Source organism: Castor canadensis, chromosome 1 (assembly GCF_047511655.1).
Source record: "Castor canadensis chromosome 1, mCasCan1.hap1v2, whole genome shotgun sequence".
NCBI classification, from domain to species: domain Eukaryota; kingdom Metazoa; phylum Chordata; class Mammalia; order Rodentia; family Castoridae; genus Castor; species Castor canadensis.
The window spans coordinates 154,587,408-154,606,854 of record NC_133386.1 but is presented as its reverse complement, the minus strand read 5'-3'; the positions used below and the strand labels follow the sequence as shown (position 1 = coordinate 154,606,854).

The following is a 19,447-nucleotide window of genomic DNA, read 5'->3' as shown; positions in this document are numbered from 1 at the left end:
GTGATGTTGTCATAGATTCCATAGTCCCCAAAATGGAAAGCAACAACAAAGACCCTTCTAGCTCCTTGTCACAGTGCTTGGCAGATAGTAAGCCCCCGTAAATATTTGTTTAATGATTAATTGAGTGAATGAGTGAAGGTGTAGGAAATATTAACAAGAGAAGAGTAGAAAGTTATTGAGATGATTTAGTGTTGTGGACACTTGAAGTCTGAATTCTAGAATTAACTGGTAACTCATTGAAATGAGGAGTCCTTAATTAAAATTTTTGAACAGATGTTTGAACTTTTCTAGCCAGCATAAACTAGCCATCAGTTATTTGCAATAAACTGCCAGGTAGCATTTGGTTTTTCAAATCTGATATTTTGGAATGCAGTGGAATCCTCTAAAATCTCATAGTTGGAAAAAACCTCCTATGGTTCAGAATAAATTATTTTTATACTACCAGAGAGACTAGAGAAATCATGGAAAATTCTGTACCTCTCTATAATTTTATATTTCCTTTGCTGAAAAATGTTAGAATCATGATGCTGGGAAAAGTTGGCATTTTAGTCTACAGGAAACTTGGCAAATGTCTCTTTCTGGACATGCGTTTTCTTTCTATTATAGTTTGATTGTGAATTACTAGTGCATATGGGTCTAAATGTGAAGGTGGAGTTTTTCAAACTAGCCACCATATATGTGACAGCCAGAAAGTCTTCAGTCCTACATTAACCAGCTGTGATACCGATGCCTTATGGGTAAATTCTGTGATTAGATTCATTTTGCAGGAAGAGGTAAGCCAGTGTTTTATAAAGAGCAACATACCGGGACAAATCTCTTATGAAATCACATGTGCTAACCTTTATGTTGAATATTTAAAATCAGAGGACTATTCAGAATTCACATCCTGCCAGTATTCCTCAGGCCTCTTCTCTTTTAACTCAGGAATTAATGTACTTGCAAGGCTTTTTTTTTCTTCAGGATTCTTTTTACTATTATTTTACCCAGTGCCATGCCATTTAGACTATCAGATAATCTTGAGATTTGCTTGTGTCCCTCATAATGACCATTTATTCTGCTTATGTTGTCCATACTATAGATGTGCAAATGATATGTATTTTATTTTTTTGGCCATGAATTAAAAGAGGTTTTTGAGGGCCCCATCATTTTTATGGTGAGGAAGTATAGATTTTGCCTGCCGGTTAATTTATCTATCCTCTCAAACATTACCATAAGCTTCCCATTATATGTGGGAGGTTTACTTCACATTTTATTACTCATTTGCTAAATATAAGTAACAAAACTGAACATGTATCCTGAATATCCTTGGCATATAATGCCCAATATAGAATGTATATACATTCATATATTTTGAATATGTTGACTGCCAAAATATTCCAGCATATATCATTAATAGTTCTCAAAATCTTCCATTTTTTTTTCTTTTATTATTCATATGTGCATACAAGGCTTGGGTCATTTCTTCCCCCTGCCCCCACCCCCTCCCTTACCACCCACTCTGCCCCCTCCCTCTCCCCCCCACCCCCTCAATGCCCAGCAGAAACTATTTTGCCCTTATTTCTAATTTTGTTGTAGAGAGAGTATAAGCTATAATAGGAAGGAACAAGGGTTTTTGCTGGTTGAGATAAGGATAGCTATACAGGGAGTTAACTCACATTGATTTCCTGTGTGTGGGTGTTACCTTCTAGGTTAATTCTTTTTGATCTAACCTTTTCTCTAGTTCCTGGTCCCCTTTTCCTATTGGCCTCAGTTGCTTTTAAGGTATCTGCTTTAGTTTCTCTGCGTTAAGGACAACAAATGCTAGCTAAATTTTTGGTTGTCTTACCTATCCTCACCCCTCCCTTGTGTGCTCTCGCTTTTATAATGTGCTCAAAGTCCAATCCCATTGTTGTGTTTGCCCTTGATCTAATGTCCACATATGAGGGAGAACATATGATTTTTGGTCTTTTGGGCTAAGCTAACCTCACTCAGAATGATGTGCTCCAATTCCATCCATTTACCAGCGAATGATAACATTTCATTCTTCTTCATGGCTGCATAAAATTCCATTGTGTATGGATACCACATTTTCTTAATCCATTCGTCAGTGGTGGGGCATCTTGGCTGTTTCCATAACTTGGCTATTGTGAATAGTGCCCCAATAAACATGGGTGTGCAGGTGTCTCTGGAGTAACCCGTGTCACAGTCTTTTGGGTATATCCCCAAGAGTGGTATTGCTGAATCAAATGGTAGATCAATGTCTAGCTTTTTAAGTAGCCTCCAAATTTGTTTCCAGAGTGGTTGTACTAGTTTACATTCCCACCAACAGTGTAAGAGGGTTCCTTTTTCCCTGCATCCTTGCCAACACCTGTTGTTGGTGGTGTTGCTGATAATGGCTATTCTAACAGGGGTGATGTGGAATCTTAGTGTGGTTTTGATTTGCATTTCCTTTATTGCTAGAGATGGTGAGCATTTTTTCATGTGTTTTTTGGCCATTTGAATTTCTTCTTTTGAGAAAGTTCTGTTTAGTTCACTTGCCCATTTCTTTATTGGTTCATTAGTTTTGGGAGAATTTAGTTTTTTAAGTTCCCTATATATTCTGGTTATCAGTCCTTTGTCTGATGTATAACTGGCAAATATTTTCTCCCACTCTGTGGGTGTTCGCTTCAGTTTAGAGACCATTTCTTTTGATGAACAGAAGCTTTTTAGTTTTATGAAGTTCCATTTATCTATGCTATCTCTTAGTTGCTGTGCTGCTGGGGTTATGTTGAGAAAGTTCTTATCTATACCTACTAATTCCAGAGTATTTCCTACTCTTTCCTGTTTCAACTTTAGATTGTGGTCTGATATTAACATCCTTGATCCATTTTGAGTTAATATTGGTATAGGGTGATAAACATGGATCTAGTTTCAGTTTTTTGCAGACTGCTAACCAGTTTTCCCAGCAGTTTTTGTTGAAGAGGCTGCTATATCTCCATCGTATATTTTTAGCTCCTTTGTCAAAGACAAGTTAGTTATAGTTTTGTGGCTTCATATCCTCTATTCTGTTCCACTGGTCTTCATGTCTGTTTTTGTGCCAGTACCATGCTGTTTTTATTGCTACTGCTTTGTAATATAGTTTGAAGTCAGGTATTGTGATACCTCCAGCGTTGTTCTTTTGATTGAGTATTGCCTTAGCTATTCATGGCTTCCTGTGTTTCCATATAAATTTCACTGTAGATTTTTCGATCTCTTTAATGAATGTCATTGGAATTTTGATGGGAATTGCCTTAAACACGTAGATTACTTTTGGGAGTATCGACATTTTTACTATGTTGAAAATCTTCCATTTTTTTTAAACACAGGATGTTACTATGTAGCGCAGGCTATCTTCAAATCTGTAATCCTCCTGCCTCAGCATTCTGGATGCTGGGATTACAGGCCTGTACCACCATGCCTGACTCAAAATTTTCTAGTTTTGCATAATATAATACATAAAAATATAGGAAATTTAAAAAGTACCTTGTATGTATATGGCATCTTCATCCAAGATTCTCTAGATACCTTTGAACTTACTGGTAAAGAAGCATTTTATGTTTTTCTTCTACTTGGAATACTTCTATCAAGCATATTTATACTTGAAGGAATTCTATCCATCATTCAAGGCACAGTTCCGCATAGTCTTCTATGATCTCATTTTGAGTTTCCATTGTCTTTTACATCTCTCTTTTTGTGCTGGTCACAATTTGTTTTTATCTTTTCTTTGCTCTGGCAGTTTCTGGAGTTTGAACTCAGGTTGTCACACTTGTTAGACAAGTGCTCTTGAGACACGAGACATGTCTTGAGACATTCCTCCAGTCCTTTTTGCTCTGGTTCTTGATCCTTCCTATTATTGCTTATACTCTCTCTTCAACAAAATTAGAGATAAGGGCAAAATATTTTCTGCCGGGTTAGTGAGGGCATGGTGGGGAGAGGGAGGGGTTTGGGGGAAGGGGGGAGAAATGACCCAAACATTGTATGCACATATGAATAAAATAAAAAAATTAAAAAAAAGACATATGACCCAAACATTGTGTGCACATATGAATAAAAAAAAAAGACATAAGTTCTTCCTATTTGCCCTGACTGGCCTGGGACATGACTCTCCTATTTTATGCTTCCTGTCATAGCTGTGATAACGGACACATACCCCTATGTCCAGATTTTTCTGTTGAAATAGAGATCTCACAAAGTTTTTCTGAGGCTGACCTTAAACTGTGATCCTCCTGATCTCAGCCTCCAAAATAAGGAGGATTATAGACCTGAGACAGTGGTGCCTGGCTCAGTTTTTCTTTTTAGTAGTTTTTATGAGTAGTCCTTTCTATTAGTTTTTGGTTGAATTTTTTTAAAGGAAATGATATTAAGTCTAATCCATCTTAAATAATTTCCTGTAAAATAATTGCAGTATATAATTCTGAAATTAATTAGTTAAAATTACAAAAATCTCCATACTGTCATCCTTTCCATAATTTACAAAATTTGCATTGCCCTTCTAACATTAAGCTTATCTTATCTGTACTTTTTGCTTTTACTGTTTGTATACTATCCTGGAAATTAGGCAAGAAGTAGAGAACTAATTTGCAGATGAGTTAAATGAAACATTTTTTAAAAATGTAAAAAGAGCTTATGATGGAGCCAAGGAAAGAAGGACTTGATATGTCATTCTCACTAACACTGGTTACATTTCTTTGTACCTTCTCCAGCATGGTAGCTTGCACATAATCAGTGTTCTCAGCATATGCCTAAAATAAATGTGTGAATGAATTTGACATCAATGAATATTAACATTGGTCCATCAGCCATCCCATCTTTAGTGACTTTCTACTCTCCCCAGACTTTCCTTGCACTTACGTTCTCTATCCATTCCTTCTTTCAGGAAGAATTGGATTACTGCATTCAAGCCAAGGTATAAATGGCCAATAATAGTTTAACATGTTCTTCTGATGTGGCATATGTTTTTAAAAATGTAGAAGTCTTCAAGTAAAATTGAGATAAATGATTATGTTATATGAATTTCTTATTCAAAATAAAGAAATCTGCCTACATCATAGAGAAACTTTTTTTATAATTGTCTTCTAACCCGTTTTTGTAGTGCTTGGAACCTATGAATAGAAAATTTTCAAGATGGTAGCTGAGGAACCTGTAAATCTTTGCAAGTGTTATAACTTAACAATGACAAAAGAGGAGGATAGAAAGAATATTTTGGGGTAGCTGTCTCTGAAGTAAGGGAATGGAAATAAAGTTATCAAAAGAATTCTTTTATTCTTTCCTAAGCCTTAAGAATTTCTAGTTTCTCTACTCAAAACCTCCTAGACATATCAACAGCTATAGCAAGGTAGCAGGATATAAAATCAACATAGAAAAATCATTAGCATTTCTATACACTAATAATGAACAAACTGAAAAAGGATATATGAAAACAATTGCATTTACAATAGCCTCAAAAAAAATCAAATACCTAGGTGTAAACCTAACAAAGGATGTGTACAACCTCTATAAGGAAAACTATACACTTCTGAAGAAAGAGATTGAAGAAGACTATAGAAACTGGAGAGATCTCCCACGCTCATGGATTGGTAGAATCAACATAGTAAAAATGTCTATACTCCTAAAAGTAATCTACATGTTTAATACAATTCCCATCAAAATCCCAATGACATTCATCAGAGATTAAAAAATCTACCATTAAATTTATATGGAAACACAAGAGGCCACGAATAGCCAAGGCAATACTCAGTCAAAAGAACAATGCTGGAGGTATCACGATACCTGACTGCAAACTATATTACAAAGCAATAACAATAAAAACAGCATGGTACTGGCACTAAAACAGACATGAAGACCAGTGGAACAGAATAGAGGACCCAGATATGAAGCCACACAACTATAACCAACTTGTCTTTGACAAAGGCACTAAAAATATACGATGGAGAACAGACAGCCTCTTCAACAAAAACTGCTGGGAAAACTGGTTAGCAGTCTGCAAAAAACTGAAACTAGATCCATGTTTATCACCCTATACCAATATTAACTCAAAATGGATCAAGGATCTTAATATCAGACCCCAAACTCTAAAGTTGGTACAGGAAGGAGTAGGAAATACTCTGGAATTAATAAGTATAGAGAAGAGCTTTCTCAATGGAACCCCAGCAGCACAGCAACTAAGAGATAGCATAGATAAACGGGACTTCATAAAACTAAAAAGCTTCTGCTCAACAAAAGAAATGGTCTCTAAACTGAAGAGAACACCCAACAGAGTGGGAGAAAATATTTGCCAGCTACACATCAGACAAAGGACTGATAACCAGAATATATAGGGAACTTAAAAAACTAAATTCTCCTAAAACTAATGAACTAATAAAGAAATGGGCAAGTGAACTAAACAGAACTTTCTCAAAAGAAGAAATTCAAATGGCCAAAAAACACATGAAAAAAATGCTCACCATCCCTAGCTATAAAGGAAATGCAAATTAAAACCACACTAAGATTCCACCTCACCCCTGTTAGAATAGCCATCATCAGTAACACCGCTAACAACAGGTGTTGGCAAGGATGCAGGGAAAAAGGAAACCTCTTACACTGCTGATAGGAATGTAAACTAGTACAACCACTCTGATAAAAAATTTGGAGGCTTCTTAAAAATCTAAACATAGATCTACCATATGATCCAGCAATACCACTCTTGGGAATATACCCAAAAGAATGCGACTCAGGTTACTCCAGAGGCACCTGCACACCCATGTTTATTGCAGCCTTATTCACAATAGCCAAGTTATGGAAACAGCCAACATGCCCACTACTGATAAATGGATTAAGAAAATGTGGTATCTATACACAATGGAATTTTATGCAGCCATGAAGAAGAATGAAATGTTATCATTTGCAGGTAAATGGATGGAACTGGAGAACATTATTCTGAGTGAGGTTAGCCCGGTTTAAAGACCAAAAATCGTATGTTCTCCCTCATATGCAGACATTAGATCAAGGGCAAACATAACAAGGGGATTGGACTTTGATCACATGATAAAGTGAAAGCAAACAAGGCAGGTATGAGGGTAGGTAAGACACCCAAAAAACTAGATAGCATTTGTTGCCCTCAACACACAGAAACTAATGCAAATGCTTTAAAGAGGCCAATAGGAGAAGGGGACCAGGAACTAGAGAAAAGGTTAGTTTGAGAAGAATTAATTTAGAAAGTAACATACATTTACAGGAAAGCAGTTTGCGTCAACTCCCTGTATAGCTATCCTTATCTCAACTAGCAAAAACCCTTGGTCCTTCCTATTATTGCTTATACTCTCTCTTCAACAAAATTAGAGATAAGGGCAAAATAGTTTCTGCCTGGAAGTGATGGGGTTGGGGGGTGGGAGAAGGAGGGGATGGGGTAGTTAAGGGAAGGGGCGGGGGACAGAGGGGAGAAATGACCCAAACATTGTTGTACATATGAATAAAATAAAAAAAAAAAGTATTGCTAGTTTCACAGTTTTGTGCCTTTTTTTGGGATTGCTAGAAACAATTAAAAATTGTTTTTTTTTTTTGCTATGTAACTGCTATTCCAATAGTTTGTAATTGTTTCTATTTTTTTCTCCTTAAGTTACACCATTATAATAATAATTTAAAAAAGAAACACTTATTGGGCTCTACTGCTTACCATGTTCCCTTTCCAGCACTTGTTGGTTTTCTTTGAGGAAAACTCTTGGTATATGTCGTTGAGGTAGAACTGCCCTTATCCTCTGAAGTCATGATGTCGTAATGTTATAATTCCGTACACCTGGTCACAAGATTGATTCAGAAAAAAATGTTATCCAAGTTGGGCCAGTGAGACTCAATACTGAGCTATTTTCTGGAGTTAGTGTGAAAGAGGCATGTCTTTCTACTGAGTTTACTAATATGAGGATTATATAGTTATCTTCCCTTTTGAAGAGGGTGGTCCTGTCTGAGATAGAGATGGAGAAAGACCAGTACTAATTATATCAGTTCAGTTCTAGGTCCAGCTGTGTTAGAGCCAAGATTTTTAATTATGTGAACCAATAAATTATTTTTTTATAAAGCTGTTTTAGTTCTTATCACTTATGACGACAAGTGGTGTCATAAATACAATAATAATTGCATAATTGACTGCACGACTGATATGGTGGATGTATATATGTGATTTTGAAAAATATTTTGATGTCCACTGACTCATCCAATGTTTGCAATTTATTTAACTCACTTGACTTTCCAGCAATGTGAAAGAGTATGGGTGATCTGATGAAAGTAATTACTGTTTAAAAAAAAGTAGAGTTTCTCCTGGAATAATTATTAACATTGTCAAAGAATAAAATGCAAACAAGATGATATAGCTAGATAAGTTTATGTTGTCTTTTTTGTGTGTATGTTTTCGGGGTTTGAACTCAGGGCTTCGCTATTGCAAAGCAGCTCTCTACCACTTGAGCCATACCTCCAGTCTACTTTGCTCTGGTTAGTTTGGAAGTGGAGTCTCACGAACTATTTGCTCCCACTGACCTTAAACAATGAACCCCTGATCTCAGCCTCCTAAGTAGCTAGGATTATAAACAAGACTACTGGTACCTGGCTCAGTTCACATTATCTTGAAAATAGAAAAGGGATTGTTTTTTCCCAGGTTAAAAATATAGCTTCATTTTTCTTAAATAAGCTGAAATTTGCTTACATTTTAGTACTCACTTGTCTTTTTCAATTCGATATTTTTGTTAGAGGCACACCTTCGTCAGGAACTGGAGAGAGTACTATATCTGTACTATGTGCTGAAGAAAGATCCTTTGCTTATGACATTTTCATATGCTAATCCTATTCATTAGTATGTAATTCTACTTAAGATCAAATTTAATGGATTTGCTTCACATTAAGATCTCACTAGTTTAGAAAACAAAACAGAAATGAATACTATAGTACATATTTTGCCATTTGCCAGGAAAAAATAGTATGGATTTGGGAGGAGATTTATTCTCCAAATATGGCTATGTGGATTCTTTTTGGGTTTAGTAAATCATATTTAAAGGAACAATGTTTTTGATTTATATTTCTTACATAACCTTTTAGGAGATCTCTATTTTGTCTGCATTTCACAGTTTTTGAAATATGTACGCAAAAGACTAGGTTGACATTTGATCATCTGTCACGATGGACCTTTTTTGTACTAAGAGTTTATTGCTTAAAAATTTAAAAGTCAAACATTAAAATAAGATCCCAGTTTTCTTTTTTTTTTTCCCCCTGATGTTCGGGTATATGTATTCTTAAGCAAATTTGGTATTTGTTACTAGCATACCTTTTGTGCCATATTCCTAAGTTGACAATTTTCTTCCTAGCCCTGATATTTGTCCTTTAAATCCTTTAGTCTCAGATCTAAGGCTCTTGGGTGTTGATGCTCTTATTAGGAAATGATCACGTTCAGAGCTTGGGGTGCTAATTAGTGTATAAGAATAAGGCACTCATTAGTGCCATTTTAGGATCAAGTCAAATATTGAATAAGCCTTTAAACATTTAAAAATCTTTGCATCCAATAGCACATTTGGAATGGAATTCACTTTTAGTTCTATGGGTAGAGTTTCTCAGAGTTAATGAATTTTGAAATCTTATTTTCCAACATTATGTAACATTTCCTCGAATGACCCCAAATTTGCAACTTAGGCCAAATAAAATTTAAAACGGATAAAATTCCTAGGAAGAACCTACATCTAATAGCCTTTCCCTTCCTCTAATGTAAACCCTTCTATGTGGTAAGCTTTCTTTTTAGTCACTCACTCTTTATTTCCCATACCCCAAACTGTTCACAGGACAGTATCTTGTAATAGATACACAAACCATTCTTATTTTTTAAAAAATACTTTTTTGTGGTTCTTTGTGGTTGCTAGGTAACTTCTCTACTACTTGAACTATGCCCTCAACCATTTTTTGTTTTTTATTTTTGAGACAGGATTTCACTGACTTTGCCCATACTGGCCTTGAACTCATTATCCTCCTGACTCCACCTATATAGGAATAGCTGGGCGTATAGATGTGAACCACCATACCTGGCCATTTATAAAATTTTTTATTGCATCATTTTAGGTTCTCCATAAGTGAGAACATGTAATTTTTGCCTTTCTGTGCATTTGGGCTATATTCTAGATAGTTTTCCTCTTGGCCTTAAATTATTGCATCCAAAATTAGCCTGAAGGTTTTTTTTTCTTTTTCTGAAGGAAGACATTGTTTCTGTATTCAATGGGATGCATAGTAACATTTTATCAATAACTATGAACTTTTCTGTAGGTTTTTTTCTTTATCTATTGCAACTATCGGGATGTTTACAGAATTTTTCTTCTTTAATCTGTAAGCATAGTATGATTGACAGATTTTTTTCTGAACCATCCAGCAAAAATGGAATAAAACTTACTTGTTGGTGGTGGATTTTCATTTAAGCTATAGAATTAGTTAAAATTTAAAAGATTTTAGTGTCTGCATTCATAAATGAGATTAGTCATAATTTTATTATAGTGTTTATTTGTTTTGGAATTAAGAATATTTTAGTTTTATAAAATTAATTAAGAATTGCATGCATCTTAATCTGAAAAGAACTCATGATATTACCTCAGAGTCATTTTCAATTTAAGTTTATGCTCTAACTGGGAGGAAAATTATTTTTATCTTTAAAGGATTTTGAAACATCAATTTAAGATAGCTTTTGTTTTGTTGTTGGAGAGTTTGTGAAGGGGCGGGGAAAATTGGGGGACAGAGAAAATAGAGAAGTATGGGATTAACTTCATAAGTCTCCATAATAACAGTGCAATTACTGTGTTGATTATTTTTGACGATATTTTGGCAGACTTGTGTTGTAATCATTTGATGTTAAGAGGATAGCAGGTTAAAGGCATTGGTTAGGGAAGAGTTTATCAGGGAAGGTATTAACTGAACAAAGTTCCTAAACCAAAGTTGAAGTTAAACATAATCTGAGATTTAAATTATTAGTTTATGTACTAAATACCCTTTTATAAAAGCAAAATAGTAGAGTTTCTTATTCAGGCCCCACAATTACTGGTTGCATTAAGCCATTTATGACATCATTCTTCCTCTGAGTCTCTTCTTGGGGCCAATTTTAGTCATATTTTTAATCTGTATAAAAAAGCTAGAAAAATAGCTGTGGTTCCAAATGTAATTTGACCCATGTTTCATCTCATTTTGTTCTATAAAAAACAGATTAACACAAATATTAGGAACTCTTAGGCTTGGGCTTCCTGAATATCTAATATGACTAGTGATGTGGTTTCTTTAAAAAGAGCATATTTGCTGACTTATATCCTTATCTGTTCTTCTAAATATATGACAATTTAAATTACACCTAGTGTTTGAACATATACTATGTACCAAGTTCTAGATATGCAGAGATGATGTTCTTAAGGAGAATTCTTCCTCCTTTTTCTCTATGGCCTTTTCCTTTTCTGATATCCAAGGGTTTCTGTTTCTTTTTCTCTTTGTCTCTGTCAAAGGGAAGAGATTTTTAAAGGAAAATTTGAGTTAAACCCAAGCTACTTTCATTGAAAAGAATTAGTACAGCTCTCTGAACATAGCCTATTGTTTGTTTAGAACCCAGTGTCAATGAGGACACAATGCTAGTCTTGATTCTTACATGGACCTATTACTTTTACTCTGTTCCATGGCTTTGGATTGCTGCTCTAATCATTGATATTTGCTAAAGACCAGGTGAGAGGATTTGGTTGATCAAAACATTAGAAAACCAGTGCAAATTGCATTCTTTTCTGGTATCATCCTTGTTTATAAAAGACAAATGATAAGTTTTGGACTTTGCTTTAAAACAAAGTTATTATTAAAATAAGTTATAAATAAATGTGGCAAAGCAAAAGTATATAGAAGCATTTTATTATGTTACTTTCTCCTTTTTCCATGAATTGGGTAATTCCTAAGACAGTTTTTTCCATATTGTTTAATTTCCTTTTCACTATCTTTGGATTCAAGTTTGTGCTTTGCTGGGCCTTTATATTTTGTTCCTCTAGTGTTAGTGCCAGCTTTGCAGCTCTCATTGTCAGTGCTGGCTCAAATGAAGAAATGACTGAAGGCTCCTTTTGCAGAACCACTTCCCTGGTTATTTTAGTTACTCACAGGAATAATTGTTGAGTTGTGTTATAGGATAGCATTTTCCTTGCCACAGGGTTTAGGAATTCTGTCCAGTAAACAGTCCTACATCTTCTGGATAAGTATTTGTGAGTAGAAAGACCTTTAACTGGCTTTATAAAACTTTGTATAGGACCCCTGCCAGATTAACTGAGAAATTGGAATAGTCATCATGGATGCTTTCCTCATTAATCTTTTGCTTCTTGTAGTCAAGAAACAGAATTTGCAGAGCTTAAAATTATCTTCTTAATCATATTATTCTAGAGCACCTTCTTATGGAGAATCCACAGATCAGTTTGCTTTGCTTTCCTTTTTCATAGTCAAAGATACTAGAGGAACAATCATTTGTGATGATATGGACTGGGATTTAAGAACAAAATTTTAAAATACTGCTATTGTTTTTATGTCCACTATAGTGAAGGACTGTGAAATGCTATTTTCTCCTATAGGAAAGGATCTATATTTCATGAGATACAGAGCTGAAGAAAATTATGAGGTTATCATCTGCTAGATATCTTCTCAAACTTAAGTTTTTCTGTTTGTGTATAGGAAGCTTCTGAGACAAAAGTCTGTAGTTTTGGAATACTTTATTAAGGTCTAATTAATTCACAATAAATAAGAAAATAGTGAATTTGTATAGGTCACATTTTAGGATTAGCTTAATATTTACAATTTTAAAATTGGAAATCAGTGGAGATAAGATATGATAGAGTTGTTTGTTGTTTTTTTAAGAGTTGTCCTCATTAAAATAAAAATTATATCAATTTTGAGGTAGCTATGTAGACAACATTACTTACAATGAAATGAAACAAAGGCTTCTGTTGGACAACTTTGGGAATTCTCAAAATGACCTTGGCTTCTTTGCTAAAACTGATTTTTCCTACTTCTTCTTCGACCTCCTTATATTCACAACCTTTGCCATGAAATTTTGAAGTACCCTTCCACTTTTTTTGGTGGCTCTGGGGTTTGAAATCAGGGTTGTGCACTTGTTAGGCAGGAACTCTATAGCTTGCGCCATGGCTCCAGCACTGTTCCACTCTTGAGAGGGCCCTTAGCTTCACCCCTTGACTCTAGAATTAGTCATTTAACTATTGCTTTGGCCAGTAAAATGTTAGCAAATGTAATACATGTAGAGGCTTATAAAAGCCCTTGTGCATTTCTGTTTGCACTCTTGCCCTTTTCTATCACCATAGAATAAAAAGTCTGTGCTGTCCTAGTGAAAGATGAAACATAGGAAATGCAGTAAGTTTTACTCCATTTGTAGAGATTCCTAGTCTACACATTCACCATATGGTAGCCTCACAGGGGACAGAATCATTTAGTTTATAAAGATAAAGCACAGAATGCAAATTGTTAAGTAATTAAATATATATGGTAGGAAAAACATGACAGTAGTCACATGCTATTTAATGACATTTTAAACAATGTCTACATAGACAATGGACTACATAGACAATGGTAGCTCAGTAACATTATTTTACCTACTCGTAGAGTTTCTTACTTCAGTTGTGTAAGTATAGTCTATGATCTACAATGATTAAATTCTGTAATTTTGCTGTTATGTGTTTCATGGCCATATATCCTTTGTCAAGAACAACTTTTGACTAGGGAGAAATAGTCTTAAGTGGGGTCAGTAAAATGAGGAAAAATGAGGCTCAGAAAAGTGAAACTCAGCTGTTTAAAGACAACATAGTGTAAAAACGAATGGCGTGAATAAAGATGGTGGTTTCAGAAATTCCACTCTGCAAGCCCAACTTATTAAAAATGGGGAAAGGTTGGATGAAAAGAGGCAAAGAAGTAATTTTGTAAGGAACGTGATTTTTAAATTTGCTCCTTGTGCTTTAAAATCAGATGACTGTTTTCGTTTCTAATGTCTCACTATATAATATTGCTATTCAGTTTGCTTTCCTTTTTGGTAGGAAGAAGTCTGCTTTTGAAGTTATATAAAAAGTAGCTGGCTGAGAGTCCTCTGGACAGAGGCAGGGCTTTACTGAGCACATCTTATCTAGGGTCATGGCCTTTCATTCATTTGGAGTTGTACTTGGAGAAGGGATGTTGCATGAGGGACCTGTACTTGGTTAATTCATCATATTGCTTGGAAAGGTCCTTATTATTTTGCACAGCAGTGTGGTCACCTGGCGGTAGGTCATTAGCATTTGAGTCTTTTCCTCACAACAATGTGCAACATGCTAATTAGAGGATTCTGAAAGCTAAGTAACCTGTTTTAAAATCAGACATTTTAATTTGCAGCTTTAATGGCTGTTTTTATAATAACTTGCTTTATTGGGGGTAAAAGCACTTCTCGTGTTCCCCTAGCAAGGCAGAGTATAACAGAAGCTGACAAAATTAAAAAGCTCATAATGCAACCTTTGCCTGGGATAAAAGGCTGCTTCATAACAATTTCCTTTTGTTCTTTGTTTAAGCCATTACTCTAAAAGGAGCCTCCGATTAATCTAAGTAAATGCATCATTACAGTACTAATCCATGTCCTTCTGTCAGTGTCTGTTTTAATTAAATAAGAAATGCTAGCAGAAAGATAGCACGCACAAAGCTGTGATTGGAGAAAGAAGCACTGGTTGATGAAGGAAAAGATTAAAAGGGCTTTGCTGTTTTGTCCATTTGCATAACTCCTGATGCCACCATGGTTCAGGATGAAAAGAAAACTTATAAAAGAGTTCAACACATTTCACTTTCATAGATTTAAAATAATAGATTGACCAATGAAATTTCAATCATTCAGTTTATCATGTTAGACATTCTAAAGCTAGGAGCAGAATAGCTTGGGGTGTGTCTTTTAAACCTTTATTGAGCATTGTATTGCATTTTGGAAAACATACCTGCCAAATTTGCTGGTGTTTCCTCTTATTTTAAGGTAAAAGTGACAATGAAACCCTGGCTGTGGACACAAATTTTATTTTTTTTCCTTTTTAAATTATCTTGTAACTTTTAGTTTAGTTTTTCTTCTTCCTTTTTTTTAAAAATAGTTTTGTTCTGATAATGTTAAGAATATAGGCACTTGATTGTTGGAATGAAAGTATGTTTAATAAATACTTATAAGATGAATATTACTACATTGACACACAGAAACTCTTCTTAGCAGTAGAGCTGTAAAATTCTCATGGTGAGGGCTTTCTCCACATAAGGCCATTATTTGATGTAATGAAAAGAGAAAGTGTGTAACAGTGAGATTGTTAATTAATTTAGCCTAACAAGATGAAGATAAATGAAGCAAAGCATATATTGAATGAAGCAAGAGGTTCTATTTACAATTTAATACATTTTTATATAATGCAGATTTCACTTGGTAAAAAACAAACAAAACCCTACCCCAAATAGTCACCAAAAAAAAAAAAAAGTACACCCCAATCCACAGTTCAACACTAAAATCCTGCCCTGAAAAAAATGTGTACTGTAGCTCTGTAGCTCCATATAGAAGACACTTTTATAGTGTGTAAATAGTGCTTTTCTACTGCTAAGAATCCTACACTAGTTAACCTTTAACTTCAGTATTTTATTATTCTCGCTGTAGACTGGGGATGACCGTCAGAATAATTATCTGAAAACCTTTGGGTTTCTTGTTCTTCGGGTTATCTTGAGACATCTTGCTTCAGTTATTTAATAATCATTTAATTTTTAATCATCTTTTTTTTACTAAAGGAAAGAAGCTCAAAAGTGGAAAAAGAAAAGAAAAAAAGTAAACCTATGTGCCTTTTACATGTGCTTGTATCTGTAACAGTTATACAGAATTCTTAAATTAGCATTATTTTTTAAAGTCTCCCTTTCAGAGATTAATGAGCTTTATCCAGTATTTGACCTTTCATCATTCTTGCTTTCTGCTCAGAAGTACTTCCTTCCTTCCTACTGTAGCTAGAAAAGACTGTCTCTTATCTTATGTTACTGTAGGCAGTGGTAACAGGGCTCTCTACAATTGGTGTTATTATGGTCACTATGTTTTTATCTTAGGGGTCAGGAACAAATCCATGCAACTGCTTCTAAGGATTTCAATAAATAGGACTTTTTATCCAGACAAACGCCTTTTATGTTACTTTTAAACAAAACTACTAGTCCATCAAGAGTTTCAAAAGAAAACAATTCTACAGAGTGCCGGTATGGCCGGCACAGACCAATCATCATGGCACCCATTCTCCAGTCCTTTATTTTTCAAGTCCACAACAATAGGTTGTTGATTCAATGGACAAGACCAGAACAATTAAGTTCTCTGTTTAGCAGCAGTGCAGCATTTTAATGCCCTTCTCTAATAATGGTCTCATTATTGTTATTCTAAGACTGGGCCTCAGGAGGAGGAATATTTGCTGGAGGTACGTCATTATTTTGCAAATTTCGATTAGCTCATCACGTTGTCTGTAGTGTGAAAATCGTAGCTAATTAGGGCAGCCAGTTAGACTACCAGCTTTTGAGCTTATGAGTTAAAAGGTAGCATACTTGATAGGCCAGTGATGTGAAAAAGGTGGTAAAAAGGAGGATTAGAGCAGTTGCCTTAGTAACTCCAACTTCCATCTGTGAGGGAACAATGGACTTGTGTTTCTCCCCCACCTTGGTGTAAAAATTGGTTTTGTTTTGAAAGGACAGGGTTCTTTTTATGACAATCTGGAATTCAGCCCAACTGAGTGTAGTTTTAGTTGTTAGAAGAGACCATTGGGGATAGGAAAGATGAAAGGTCATGGTGAGCTTCAAGGACATGAAAGGTTGTTGTCTCATGTAACAATGGCAGATTGTTTTTTGCTAATATTTCTAGCCAGCCCCAAAGTCAGGTGATGGAAAAAATACCTACAGTTTAGCCAGGTGAAACAGAATGGAGTGGGGAAGGGAAGGAGAAAATGGAGTAAGGGAGAGTTTGTGCTGTGCTAAAATAATAATAATAATAAAAGGGTAGCTTCAATTTGCTTCTATTAAACAAAGTGCTATTTCTTTGTCACCACTTCTGAGATTCCAGCTTCTTTAGAGGGTTTGCCTCTGTGGGCCATCACATCTCTGGGAAGCTCTCCAATGTGTTAGGAAATGTGATTTAAGCTTTCTTCCTGAACTCCCAGGAGGACCAGTGATGTGATATTTAACAATAAATTTAGTTGTTGTAGCTTTCTCACATTATTGGTGCTCTTAAAAGCTTTTCCTTCAAATGCACATGGAATAAAATGAATGATAAATATGGAAGAAATTTGTTTCACCACTCTATAGGGTTTTGTCATAAATTCTATGACTTCCATCACAGAAAGTTTACAGGAAACTGTTTAGATGTTGCTGCACTAGCAACACTAATTTTTCTCTCTGTACTTAAGAAAATGCCACAAATTTAAGAGTTATTGGGGGGTTAGAGGTGATAGAAAAGTATTGAATACAGCGCTGTTTCTTTAAAACTCTCAAAACCAAATCACCCTCTCTGGGTTTAAAATACATTTATTTCAGCAACATGAGTGATTTCTCTTTCCCCCTCCATATCAACATTAAAGCCCTTGGCTGTGGTTGTTTTTATTGGTATGGTTGTGTGTGTGTGTTCATATTTTTCTTCTCTATTGTCCTAAAACAGCCCTTATGTAATTGAAACTGGACTTGGTCCAGTGGGTTGGGGAAATTTTCAAATTATTTTTTTGATCTTGGTTCTCTGTTTTCTGTTTCCAACCAACCATTTTTATTGCTGTAGCCTTTATTCTTTTGAAAACCTGTGTTTATTTTAGATGCCTCATAGACTTGACATAGTAATATCATGAAACTGAAGAGCTTAAGGATTTTTGTGATTATCTAGTGAAATACTTGTATTTGAAAAATGAGAAAAGTGAGACTGGATTGAAAGGACTTGCCCAGGGTAACTCTACTAGTTAGAGATTTAAAAAAAAAAAAATGGTTCCATTTGCTACACTGTTTAAATATAAAAAATCGGAAACCGAAGAAAAATGTAAAAATGTTGTAGGAACATGTTTGACTTGCTCACTGGCTATATTAGTTGTTAAAGGGAGATGGAATAAAGCTAATATTTGGTATTGGTGGTGGTGGGGGTTGGGATTCAGATAAAAATTTTTTTAAGTAAATGGAGCTTTTTTTAACTCCATAAAAAACAAAATAAAGCTATGCTGGTACTTTAGGATTGTATCTTTCATCCAGTTGCAGAAATATAACCCTATGGTCCTAACATTGTTTCTAGAACCTACAAGTCTTTCTTGATCCAGGCATAATTGTGATATATTTTCATACATATTATAATTTGCAATTTAAACTATTTCCAATGTGTTAAATCAGTTAACTTCTGTTTCTTAGCTTTTCTATCTGCAGAAAAGGTCCTGATGTTATCCAACTTTATTAGATCCTATGAGCTATAAGAGTTAATATGTGATTGAAAAATGTAATAAACATTTAGCAGAATGTTGTGTGACTATAGATATTGTTTTGTTTTGGATATTACTAGGGATCGAAGTCAGGGCCTTGTACTTGCTAGGCAGGTGCTCTACCACTTGAGCTACTCTGTCAACCTGTAAGACCGATCTTTATTAAAAAACAAATATTCCAAAGCAAATATAGACCATAATATTTAGATCGATATAAATGCCATGGCTTAGTTTTGGAATCATTGAAAAATATTTAGAAATTTAAGAATATTTATACATAAAGAAGAAAACAGAATAATCATTTTCACCTTTTTATTTCTTATTAAAGAAATCTACCCCATCATAGCACTTTGGTACTTTTATTTCAGCCTTTAGCTACACGTGTTTGTAAAGAAAAAACATGTTTAGCTTGTTTACTACCCTTTCCCAGTGCCCAAGACAGTTCCTGGCTCATTATAAAAATATTGAGTACATGAAAAGAAATTGGCAAAACTAGGTCATCCTGTAGATATATTTTTGTATTAAAAATCATTTTATTGGATTTTTCTCATGTTAATAGTCTGAGAACATTTTAAATTGTTCACCATGTACCATCATATAGATTTATTGTAGTTTATTTTACCATTAAATTGATTTATAACTGTTCACTATCACAATACAAGTTAATTTATAAGAATGTCTTTTTTTTATTACTAAAGTGGTAAAAAAATTTTAAACTGATGAAAACAAAGCCCATCTTGATTGTAGTGTACCATGAAACTCCATCACTTCTTTAAGTCTTTGCTTAAGTATTTTACCTTGACCACCCTGTTTTAAAGTACAACCTGTCAAACATTCCTGATCGCTCTCACAGTGTTCTATTTGTTTCCATTGCCCTATCAACTTTTAGCATCTTTATGCGATTTGAGTTTTTTAAGTTTATTGGCCGTCTTTTCTGTTAGAATATAAGCTCTATGATAACAGAGAACCTTTTATTGTGTTGGTCA

General features: G+C 34.7%; 1 protein-coding gene across 9 annotated transcripts in view; it reads left to right on the top strand.

The window, feature by feature from the left end:
• The window catches only part of Sox6 (SRY-box transcription factor 6), a 576,267-nt gene that overhangs the window by 150,806 nt on the left and 406,014 nt on the right, over window positions 1-19,447 (top strand). The window lies entirely within an intron of this gene.